Here is a 10950-nt window from a genome sequence, read left to right as displayed (position 1 = left end):
TTGATATGTGACAAGCTCAAACACGTGCTACCAGATATCATTTCACCCACCCAGGGTGCCTTTGTTGCAGGAAGATCAATCTTGCATAATGTGATGATTTGCCAAGATATTATTAAGTCTTATACTAGAGGCAATGCTATGCCTAGTTGCATGATGAAGCTAGACCTCAAGAAGGCCTATGACACTGTAGAATGGAGTTTTATAGAGGAATTTATGAAGGAGTTTGGCTTCCCCCATCACTTTATCCAGCTGGTTATGACTTGCCTAACCACTACTCACTATTCTCTTCTTATAAATGGGGTTCCTTCTCCCCTAATTCAACCTAGAAGAGGTTTAAGACAGGGGGGACCCCCTCTCCCCCCTCTTATTCACTCTTTTTATGGAGTACTTTTCAAGAATGATGAAGCTGGTTGCATCTCATCCCACTTTCAAACATCACTCAAGATGTAAAACAGTCAATCTCCATCACTTGTGCTTTGCAGATGACCTCTTACTCTTCTGTCATGGAGATGTTACTTCTTTTCAGCTTATGTTGGAAGGTCTTCAGCTGTTTTCTTCCCCTACTGGTTTACACTTTACAGGTTAATCCTAGTAAATCTTCTATTTACTGCTGTGGGTTGTCTACTCATGACAAAAACATCATCACTGGTCTTTCTGGCTACAATATTGATAGTTTTCCCTTCAGATACCTTGGGGTGCCCATTAGCCCAAAGAAAATCAAGCAGGGTGACTGCAATCTGCTAGTAGAAAAGATGGTGGCTAGAATTAAAGTGTGGAGCTCAAGACAACTGTCATTTGCAGGGAGAATGCAGTTGGTAAACTCTGTTCTTATGAGCATCAGTTTGTATTGGTGTCAACTGTTCCTCCTCCCTAACTCCATCATTCAAAAAATCAATTCCATTTGAAGATCATACTTGTGGTTTGGAGCATATGATGATGGTAGACCTGGTAGTGTCAATTGGGATAAACTGTGTGATCCTAAGGAACAAGGTGGTCTTGGGTTTAGAAACTTGGCTCTTTGGAACCAAGCAGTTGTGGGGAAGTTAGCATGGGCAGTTGAGAAAAAGCAAGTTAATTTATGGGTGAAATGGATCCATGCTTTGTATATAAAGAACAAAAATTGGCAGCTTTTCTCTCCATCATTAGCTGCTAGTTGGCCTGTGAAGCACATTTGCAAGGTCAAAAGGTTGTGTACTGAAAAGCTTAATGACCCAAGCTGGCTTACTGACTCTAAATACTCTATCAAGGGTATGTATATCAAGTTCTGCACTCCCTCTGAAAGAACTCAGTGGGCTAGGTATATTTGGAACATACTGTCTGTTCCTAAACGTAGATTCTCCTTGTGGCTAGCCTTGCTGGATAGGCACAAAACCAAGTATAGGCTTCATCAGTATGGCATAAGAAATGATAATCTTTGTGCCATTTGTGGTTCTGCTCCTAAGACCAGTGCTCATCTCTTTTTTGATTGCTCCTACAGTCTTGATTGTTTGGCTGCAGTTACAGATTGGCTAGGTCTGTCTTGCACTAGGAAGAGTATTCTTCAGATTCTGAACTGGACTAGAAGATACTGCAAGAGTGCTTTCAAGAGAAAAATCATTTTTGTTGTTGGAGGCTTGGTTTATGGAGTTTGGAGAGCTAGAAATACTTCAGTTTGGGAGGGAGCAGTGCCAGCTGTTGCTACTGTCATCCAATCTTTGAAGTATAGTGTAAAACAAAGAGCTATTCAGTTGTGTCAAGATAGAATTAATGAGTTAGATAAGAGCTGGTTGTTTGCTTTATAGTTAGCTCTAGGGTTGTTCAGTCTCAGTGTGTTGAGACTTGCTGTTTGTGGCAGTGTTTCCTTGGCTCTTTGCCTAGATACACTGTCTAGGTTGTAACCAGTTTTCAGGTTATAATATATCTTCCCTCTTGCTTGTCAAAAAAAAATGTGACTCTATTTAGGATAAGGCATTGAATCTTAGAAACGGATTGGTGAGATCCGGGCAAGGGAACGAGATGCTTATTCCGCGAGCTTTTAAAATAATTCAAATGCGTGGCACAACATTTTCGAAAATACCCTACTTTAGACTTGAATTAAGAACAAATAGAATTTCTACTTTGTATTGTGACCACTTTGCTTTAAAGTTAATTTAAGGGAACCTAAGATCGGTTTGTCCAAGAAATTATCTTTGTTAAGCGTGGTGTAACCTTATATTTTGTTGTATTTAGCATGTGAGGTGATGAAAGCAATAAACAAGTAAAGCAACATCACATTGGAAAATAAGTGCAAAATTAGTGAAGTACAAGACCACCTAGAAATGGACTAAGAGGTGAAACCACATTGCCTAGAAGGACTAGGCAAGTAAAGTTGTGGAATTGAAATTGCATAATTGAAAGTGCGGAATTGAAATTGCATAATTGAAAGTGCGGAATTGAAATTGCATAATTGAAAGTGCGGTATTGAACTTGCGTAATTGAAAGTGCGGTATTGAACTTGAATTTTACCACTTGAGATCCGAACGCCAAGCGACTCCTTAAGAATAAGTGCGCCCGACACGGATTGAAAGAAAAAATCTCTACTTTAGGTCAAGTTGCTCGACCTAAAGTGTCTTGGATTTTGAACATAGAACTTGAACTTGAAAAGTTTGGATCTTGAAATATTGGACTTGAAATATTGAACTTGAAATGTTGAACTTTGAAATATTGAACTTGAACTTGAAATATTGAACTTAAGAGTCTTGAATCTCAAAGATTGGACCTTTTAATGTTGAAAAGGTTTGATCTTTGATATGCTCTTATTTTGAAATGATCCTAGTTTAGGGAAGTGATTACAAACAACCCTAAACATTATTGGATCTTGAAACTTGAACTTGAAATTTGAAAAGTAGAGTCTTGAATCTCAAAGATTAAACCTTTAAACATTAGAAAGGCATCATCTTTGATTACTCCATGTTTTGAAGATGATTCTAGTTCAAGGAAGTGATTACAAACAACCTTGAACATCATTGAATCTTGAAAGTTTGCATTTTTGTATCACATAAAGTTAGGATTTTGAAAGAAATGTATGATTGTTGTAAGTGACACTTTTAAGATTAAAAGTGCCAACTTACTAATCATTTTTGAAAGAGAAAATCAAAGAAACATGATAGATTAGGGTTGGGATTCGGAATTACCTAGTTAGGTTTAGGCAAGAATTCCTTTTATGTGATTTTTGGAGGATTTTTGTATTTTGATTTGAGTAGCAATTTTTTTATTACGACGTTGTGTTTTCCATTTTTGCCTCCCCATAATGCTCTGAATAAGGGGTTTAAATAGGAAAATTTGCTGCTAAACGCCAGCTCACGCCAGCGTCCAGCGCAGCTGCCAGCGCCAGGCGCTGCTGACGTGGCACAGAAGCTGCCAAACAAGGACGAAAGATGTCGTCCTTGCTTTTGGCTTGTAATGGTGTACCTTCGTACGAATTGTACGAAGTTGGCACGTAGTGTTTGCTTGATGATTAAGGCTTGGTTTGCGTCTAAAAACAAGCCGTTTCTGGTTTTTGAATTCGGTTTTAAGGGACGAGGCCCGGCTTCCTCGGTTTTGTGGGTCGGCGCCCGAATTCGGATTGCTTAGTGTCATTTCGACTGGAAAAGGCCGTGTAAAACCAATGGGATAGTCCATTGGGTGAGATTGTACTTGGATTTTGTAATTGATTTTTGGAAATTGTATTTTGTACCGAGTTCCGGAATGGGAACGACCTCGGGATTGGATTTTGGCTCTTGGATTTTGGAAATGTTGTTAGCAATTGAGACCTCCGCACGGAGTTGCTCCAACCGCCTAATAAGGATAATGGTATCGTCATCATCCCAATGGGGAGACACGATTTAGGTGTCTAAAGTAGGCAACCTCATTCCAATGCATGACCACTTTAATATTCAAAAAATTCAAGTCTCATCAATTAAAGGAATTCTAAAAAAACAATCAATGTCCAAAATTTCAATGTACAAGTTCAAATGATCAATTCAAGTGTTATTGTGGCTCTCATTCCAAATGTGCAATTAAAAAGCATGTTCAAGCAAAATTTGACACAATTTTCAAATATAAGAAAGTGATGATGATTCTTGTTCATTAAAATTCTTTTCGAACTAGTACAAATGGCTCTAAAATCTTAATTCAAAGCTAATTCGATTACAAGGTCGGAATCAAGTGAAGCAAAGTCATTTCAAACTTTTTTCACTTCCATCAAACACATTTCTAAAACATATTTCTAAAACAAAATCTTCAAACACTTCCTCCAACATTCAAATCAAACTCAAATTCCTCTAAACGTAATCATTTACGGGTTTGGTGATGATGCTCTTGAGCCGTGGCGCCTTGAGTATATTCCCCTTACCCTTCCCGAAATAATCAACATCCATTCCCTCTTTTCCCAAGCGGTGGGAGGAAGCAATAGCAAGCTTACCGAAGTGAGTGGATGATGAACCTCCTTTGGGTCCCAAACGGTCACGAACCGGATGGCCCTCACTCTTATCGCTCCCTTCAATACTGATTGATGAAAGATGTCTAGCTTTAGAATCCCTGACTTTCATTGACTCGGGAAGAGGAGCACCCCTTTAGCTTTGATCTTTTATCCACACAACATACCCAACAGTAAGAGTGGCAGGCTCTGGCGGGAATCGAACATTGAGAAAGGGGTTCCTTATCCACCTCCTAAGGCGATCAACATTTAGCATAGTTGGCTTCGGGTTCTCTATAGCACAATCCGGAAATTCTTGCCTCAAGCCAAATTTCCTCATCACTCGAACAGGAGAGTAAAAGCTCAAGACAACGAGGCTAAGCACTCTCAAAACATAAGAGCCGAGTGCATACCTCATGGAAACAATTCCCCACCATGGGACCACCCATCTAATGGAAGACTCTTGGATAATACCCTCCCACTCATGCAAAGATAGTCGACCATACATCAAAGGCCGTATAGTGAAGCCTTTTCGATTATAGCTCTCCATGTTCTCCAGTGGAGCCACCAACATGAGCCTTTCCATAAACTAAACCTTGGAAGAATACAAATGCAATGTTCAATAAACCAATTCTAGATACAAAATAAAAATCCAAAATTCAAAAGGAAAGATATCTACCTGAAAGAGCACCGGACTTCCTGTAATCATGCAAAAGGGTTGGCCTTAGCAACATCAAGACCCATCAAAGTCTCTCCAACTACAAGCGGCATTGGATCTTTCCCAAAGGTTGATTGGTCCACCACTTCTATAAGGGCCCACCCCGCAACCAAAGTTCGAAAAAAGGAATAGGGCAAACAAACAGAAATTCAAAGCCCTCATACAACATACCTTAGAAGCACCTCCATATGCAAAATCAGCTACAAGGAGAGCAAGGTCCACACCTCGCCCATATACAACTGCACTCAAAGATGGGGGCTCCAGGCCCAAGAACCTCTCATACGAAGAAAAGAAATACTCCTCCATACTTGGCATACAAGGCTCCCTCGAGGTTGGCCATCCAATGATGGCCCCAAATTCTTCGGACAAGGGGCATATTTCATCAGTTTTGATCAGAAAAACATGGTTTATAGGATCCCATAAGCTTATGGCAGCATGTAAAAAGCTCTAATCTATCTTGAAAAACCGAAGAGAGGATAAAACCCCAAGGTTCATGCCATCCAACTCTCTTTTTTCTAGCTTATTCAAAGAACTAAGCCACTAATTCATGGAATTTTTAAATCTTTGAGGCACTTTCGAACAGCAGTAAGAAAGGGGAGTACAACTGCACATAAAACCTTCTCTAAGGACCCTTATTTATACAAGAAGGATCATTTACAAAGATGTACTCAACAACGTCACCTTCGCCAGGCGCAGGGATGGCGCCAGGCATTGGGTCTGCTGTAGGACGATTCGCAAATCGTCGACTTTATGGTGTATGAAGGCCCTTATCCAATTCCCATTACAATGCATATGCAGCAATTGCTCGTCCAAATAAGGACGGAATCTTCAAAAAACTGCAAGTCGGGCACTGACAATTCCAAAAACAATCCAATTCAAGCGTCCGGGCCAATTTCAGGGTTTATGTTTTCAAATTCATGGAAAAGTAAAAATTCTAGTCCTAGATCGGCGTCCTATTCGAGTCAACATTCGCATTAGAAGGAGTTGAATATACTTTAACTTGCACTTTTTCTATACGAAAAATCCTCAGTCAAAGTTGGGGCTTATAATGGGTATGTACACCCGAAAAAATGGCCAAATTTTTACGTTTTTCATGCATACATTTATCCACAAAATTTCAAAATGCACACACAACGCGTAATAGTTCGATTCAAAACCAGCAAACATAAACAAAAGCACGCAGCAAATATCCAAACCTTCCAAATCCAAAATACAAAATACTAATATCTAAAATACAAACCATACAAATACCAATATCCAAAATACAAACCAGAAATATTCAATACAAATACATATAGCCAATCCGGCAAACTTAGATCTGGCTACCATGTATCATCAGTCGGAATCATCATCAGCCACCACCACAGTCTCAACAGGTACTATCCCCTTGCCCTTGTTCTGGCTCATGTACCGCTCCAAAATCCAATCAAGCTCTGTCCCTGGAGTAGCTGACTCCTGATTTGAAATCCGAAAAAGAATAAACCCCTGGACGAGAAAGTCAGGAGGAAACTGTTCAGGTCCTTGCTGACGGGAATAGAACTGGCAGACCTTCTGAGCCTCAGCAAACTGGTGTCGCCTCTCTATCTCGTCAAACTGACGCACCCGCTCCAATCCTGGAACTGAGCCCATGATGGCATACCATAGATAGATCCCCATGGCTGAGAGCTACTCGTCCCATATTAAACATCGGGAGGAATCACATAAGGTACCTGACCACCAGCATCCCCATACGAAAATGAATACCTACCAGCCTGAGTAGAGGAGGAAACCACATCTCTCCGGCCACCAGCATCTGAGCGCCACTGAGAGTCTCCCATCGCAGTAGTATTAAGGCCGATCGAGATCCAAGTTTGGCTCAGTTTACTCTGTGTTCTCATCGGCACGCTGGGTCTCCCTCTCCTCACACTCTCTACGAGCCTCCCTGCGCTCCTGTACAAAATTCAAAATTCAAGCATAAGATTTCCAACATACAAAATTCAAGATGCAATAGCACAGAAATAGCAAACTCACTGCATGACCCCGGCCAGCAAGCTTCTTGGTCAGCTTAACACAATGCCTCTTTAGAGAATCAATCACCACCATCCAACGGTACGTGTACCTTTCCACGAGTTGGCTGCATATGAAATTCAAGATTCAGTTTCTAGCTACAAAACAACAGTAAAATGGTAAAATCAAAAATACAACCAGGCACTTACAGCTACAAAGCGCTCAGGGATGGCCTTGGCAGCCACCCAGTCTGAAGAAGGAGCTTCATGCACAAGAGCCTCAACCTTCCTCCCATCAGTATCAGTCTAGTGAAGGACTCTGTCAGCATAGAGGACATCGTCAGGGTCGGCCTCCTCGGCCTGCAAACGAATAAACATAGTCAGTTCGAAAAATAGCCAGTAAAAACATACAACATACACGGTATAAAGTTCAAAGCTTACATGTGGTACAAAGTGGAAGGCCGTAGCAAGCCTGTCTAAGAAGGCCTCACAGCTAACCTCCCTATCAACAAATTCCAACAAACGAAGATACAAAGAATCAAGGTCGTCTTGATGCAAGTCTCTCCAATAAAACCGACACACAACAGAGGTATCCAACATCATAGACTCGGGAGGATTGAAAGAAACCAACTAATCGTCGGAGCTATGTTGGATAACAACCCGCTTGCCCAAATACCACATAGGGCGATAAAGCCCTGGGATCAACACCCTCCGCCTAGATAAGAAATGCGCCTGAGCTGCCGACTCTGGCATAGGCACCCTATCAAAGGGGCGGAATACAACCTGCAAGAATAAACAAATACAATTGATATACAGAAAACAGCAAGAAGTTCCAGACTTCTCAAAATACAATCATACCTCTTTAATAGGAGTGGTTCCCAAAACCTTGTGGAATGTATGCATAGTGACACGAGTATGCTATGCTCCCTCTTAGAAAGCTGCAAACAGGTAAGCCGCACAAGAGGCAAGCAGGCGCCAAGCTAGGGAAATGCTTGTACACCCAAATCTTCAGACAAACAAGGGGTCAGTCAACCTTACGATTCAGAAATACAAGATACAAAATACAAAATCAAGAGGAATCGCAAATACCTCCAGCGCTCTCCACAAAGAAGCCATGCCATCCGAGTCTGTAAAAGCAGTCCTCGAGGCATTCTTCATCTCATACAAAAGGTGGCTATATGCTAAGCTACCCCAACTAAGTCCCGGAAAATATCTCAGGTCCCTCAAAGGCTCCAAGTAGCGTACCAATACTCGGCTACTCCTGCTAGAAATAACCATTCGGCCAACAAGCACCTGTAAGAAGAGGCGAACTCTCTGCTCCACCGTAGCACCTGGAAACTCAATACCAGCTAACATCTGCATCAAGGGGCAAGGATTTCCCTCACGCGCCAACTGCCTCATAATAGAACCCAATAAATCCTCAACACCAGGGGTGCCCCACTTTAAGTCTTTTCCAAACTCGACCTCCTTCTCAGAAAAAGGGAGTCGAGTAATCATAGTAAACTCAAAAGGAGTAATCGTGATCTCTCCCTCAGCACATATGGAACGAGCTAGTGGTGTCCCACAACCACTCCAAAAGGACTTGTGTCCTGCCCTTAACGCCAGCAACACCATCAAAACCCTAGAACGCCTCCCAAAACAGAACAAAGCCCGACTGCTCCGACAAGACCCTCGTGTCCTCACGATATTGGAGATACTTCAACGTCCTTGCAAGCTCTCCCCGAGACCAGAATACTCAAATGCCCCCAGCTCGGTCTACAACAAAAGAAATTTAGTACGAGTAAACATGATACAAGAACAAATCAAAGCAGAATACAAGGCATGCCACGCCCATAAGAGGCCAATGAGAAAGGTGGTGTGTCCGGTTAAAAACCAGATCCTCAGGTGTCGAGCCACGGTTGTCAAAAACGGTATTGTTCTGTGGGACCATAACTCTAACCTACACGTCCTCCAACTCTCCCACCTCTACATCGGAAGCGTCCTCCTCAACGCCCCGATTAGGAGAGCACTCAACAATCTTCCTTCAAGTACGGTTGGGAGGCATGCTCGAATAATTAAAATACAAAGTTTAAATCATGGGGGCTATCTTATACTAACATACTCTATCCTACAATGTATACATCCCCAGTGGCAGTACAAATTTGGGCAAGGATCCTATTTCAAAGAGACTACTCAGAGTCTACACCAACGCCTAGGCTATCCATACCTAAGCAAATGTTCAAGTCTACACCAACGACTAGGCTATCCATGCCTAAGCAAGTGTTCAAGTCTACATCAATGCCTAGGCTATCCAAGCTTATCATCTTTCTACGAGACTCCTTAAGGTCTATATTCAAGAAGCAGCCACTCAGGGCCTAACATACGAAGATTGCTACAGCTATGTCGTTAATAACCCAATCACAACAAACGCGCATTTAGATTTAACGTCTTAATGCTAAAATCGATTCACAACAAATAAATCCTCTCAAAAGTTCAAGATTTCTAAACATTCTCACAATTTCTATGTACAAAAAGAATTTGGGAAAACATCTTTCAAGCATCAACCTAGCTAAATCACTTTTGAGCAAGTGTTCCCCTATCGGATTTTTTATATTCAAGTTATTTAATTTCTATCATAGAAGTTCAATGCTTTATTGCTTATTTATAGCGTATTTCAATTCTGCACCATTAAATATTACACCTTTCAATCCCGCACTAACTATTTACGCAATTTTACTCGCCTAGTCCTTCTAGGCGATGTGGTTTACACCTAGTCCTTTTTCTAGGTGGTGAAGTATAATCTTTAATAATTCCGCACTTTTTTTTCTATTTGTGATGATGCTTTACTTGTTTATCGCTTTCATCACTCAACATGCTAAATCAACAAAATACAATTTCTAATCACGCTTAACAAATGTAATATTTGGACATTCGGTTTAGGCTCCCAAAATTTGACTTAAAGCAAAGTAATCACCATACAAAAATTAGCAATTTCAATGTTCTAAATATGCATGCTCACCCACCTAAAAGCAGTGTCAGGATAGGATTTTACTCCAAAAATGATGCTTGTATTGTATAAACCTCTTGCAAAATTTACTCAAATAAGTGTCTCATTCCCTTACCCGGGTTTCAATCGGTTTCAAGTCCCAGCCTTATCCCGGGTCAAATTTGGTCTTTCCAAACCGGAACCGAAAAGTTGTTTGGTGGCGACTCCGTCGAAACCCAATGTTCAAAAACCGTAGGGGTTAATTTCTATCTTATTTCCTTTAATTTGGGTTTCCTATTTTCTAAATGATAAATTCAATATTCAATCATTTAATCCAACCTTTGAATTCGGCTCCCCTTTTTGGGGTGGGATTGAGAAAATTAAGCCGAAACCAAGTGTTGGATTTCTTATTTTTGTTGACCAAGTTTGTGCTCTTGTCATGTTCTAATTGGGACATGTCAAGGTCCCAAAGCTTGCATTTACAAAATCCGAAATACAAGTATTCGAAATAAATCCAAAACACTCACAAAAACCTCTACACACGAATCATAAAGTATGTATACTAAATTGTGCTAATTGACTAAGTGAAATTAATAGGATTCTAGTATTCATGGTTTATTCCGCATGACATTGGATTGTTCATAACCTAACAGTGGTATCACGAGCCTCTAATTAATTTCTTAATCAATTACATAAACATGGATTAAATTTTATAAATTTGCAAAGAAATAAAGGGTTAAATTAATTTGATGTAATTAAATGCAAATTCATGCGACTATTTAAATATATGTTCGCAGGATTTTCGGCACTTTTGTCAATTTTGGTCAGAATCCTATGTTTTTATAGTTAAAATTCCGCATGTAAACGG

Source organism: Spinacia oleracea, chromosome 4, assembly GCF_020520425.1.
Source record: "Spinacia oleracea cultivar Varoflay chromosome 4, BTI_SOV_V1, whole genome shotgun sequence".
NCBI lineage: Eukaryota > Viridiplantae > Streptophyta > Magnoliopsida > Caryophyllales > Amaranthaceae > Spinacia > Spinacia oleracea.
The sequence above is the reverse complement of the archived record's forward strand: the minus strand, read 5'-3'. Positions refer to the sequence as shown.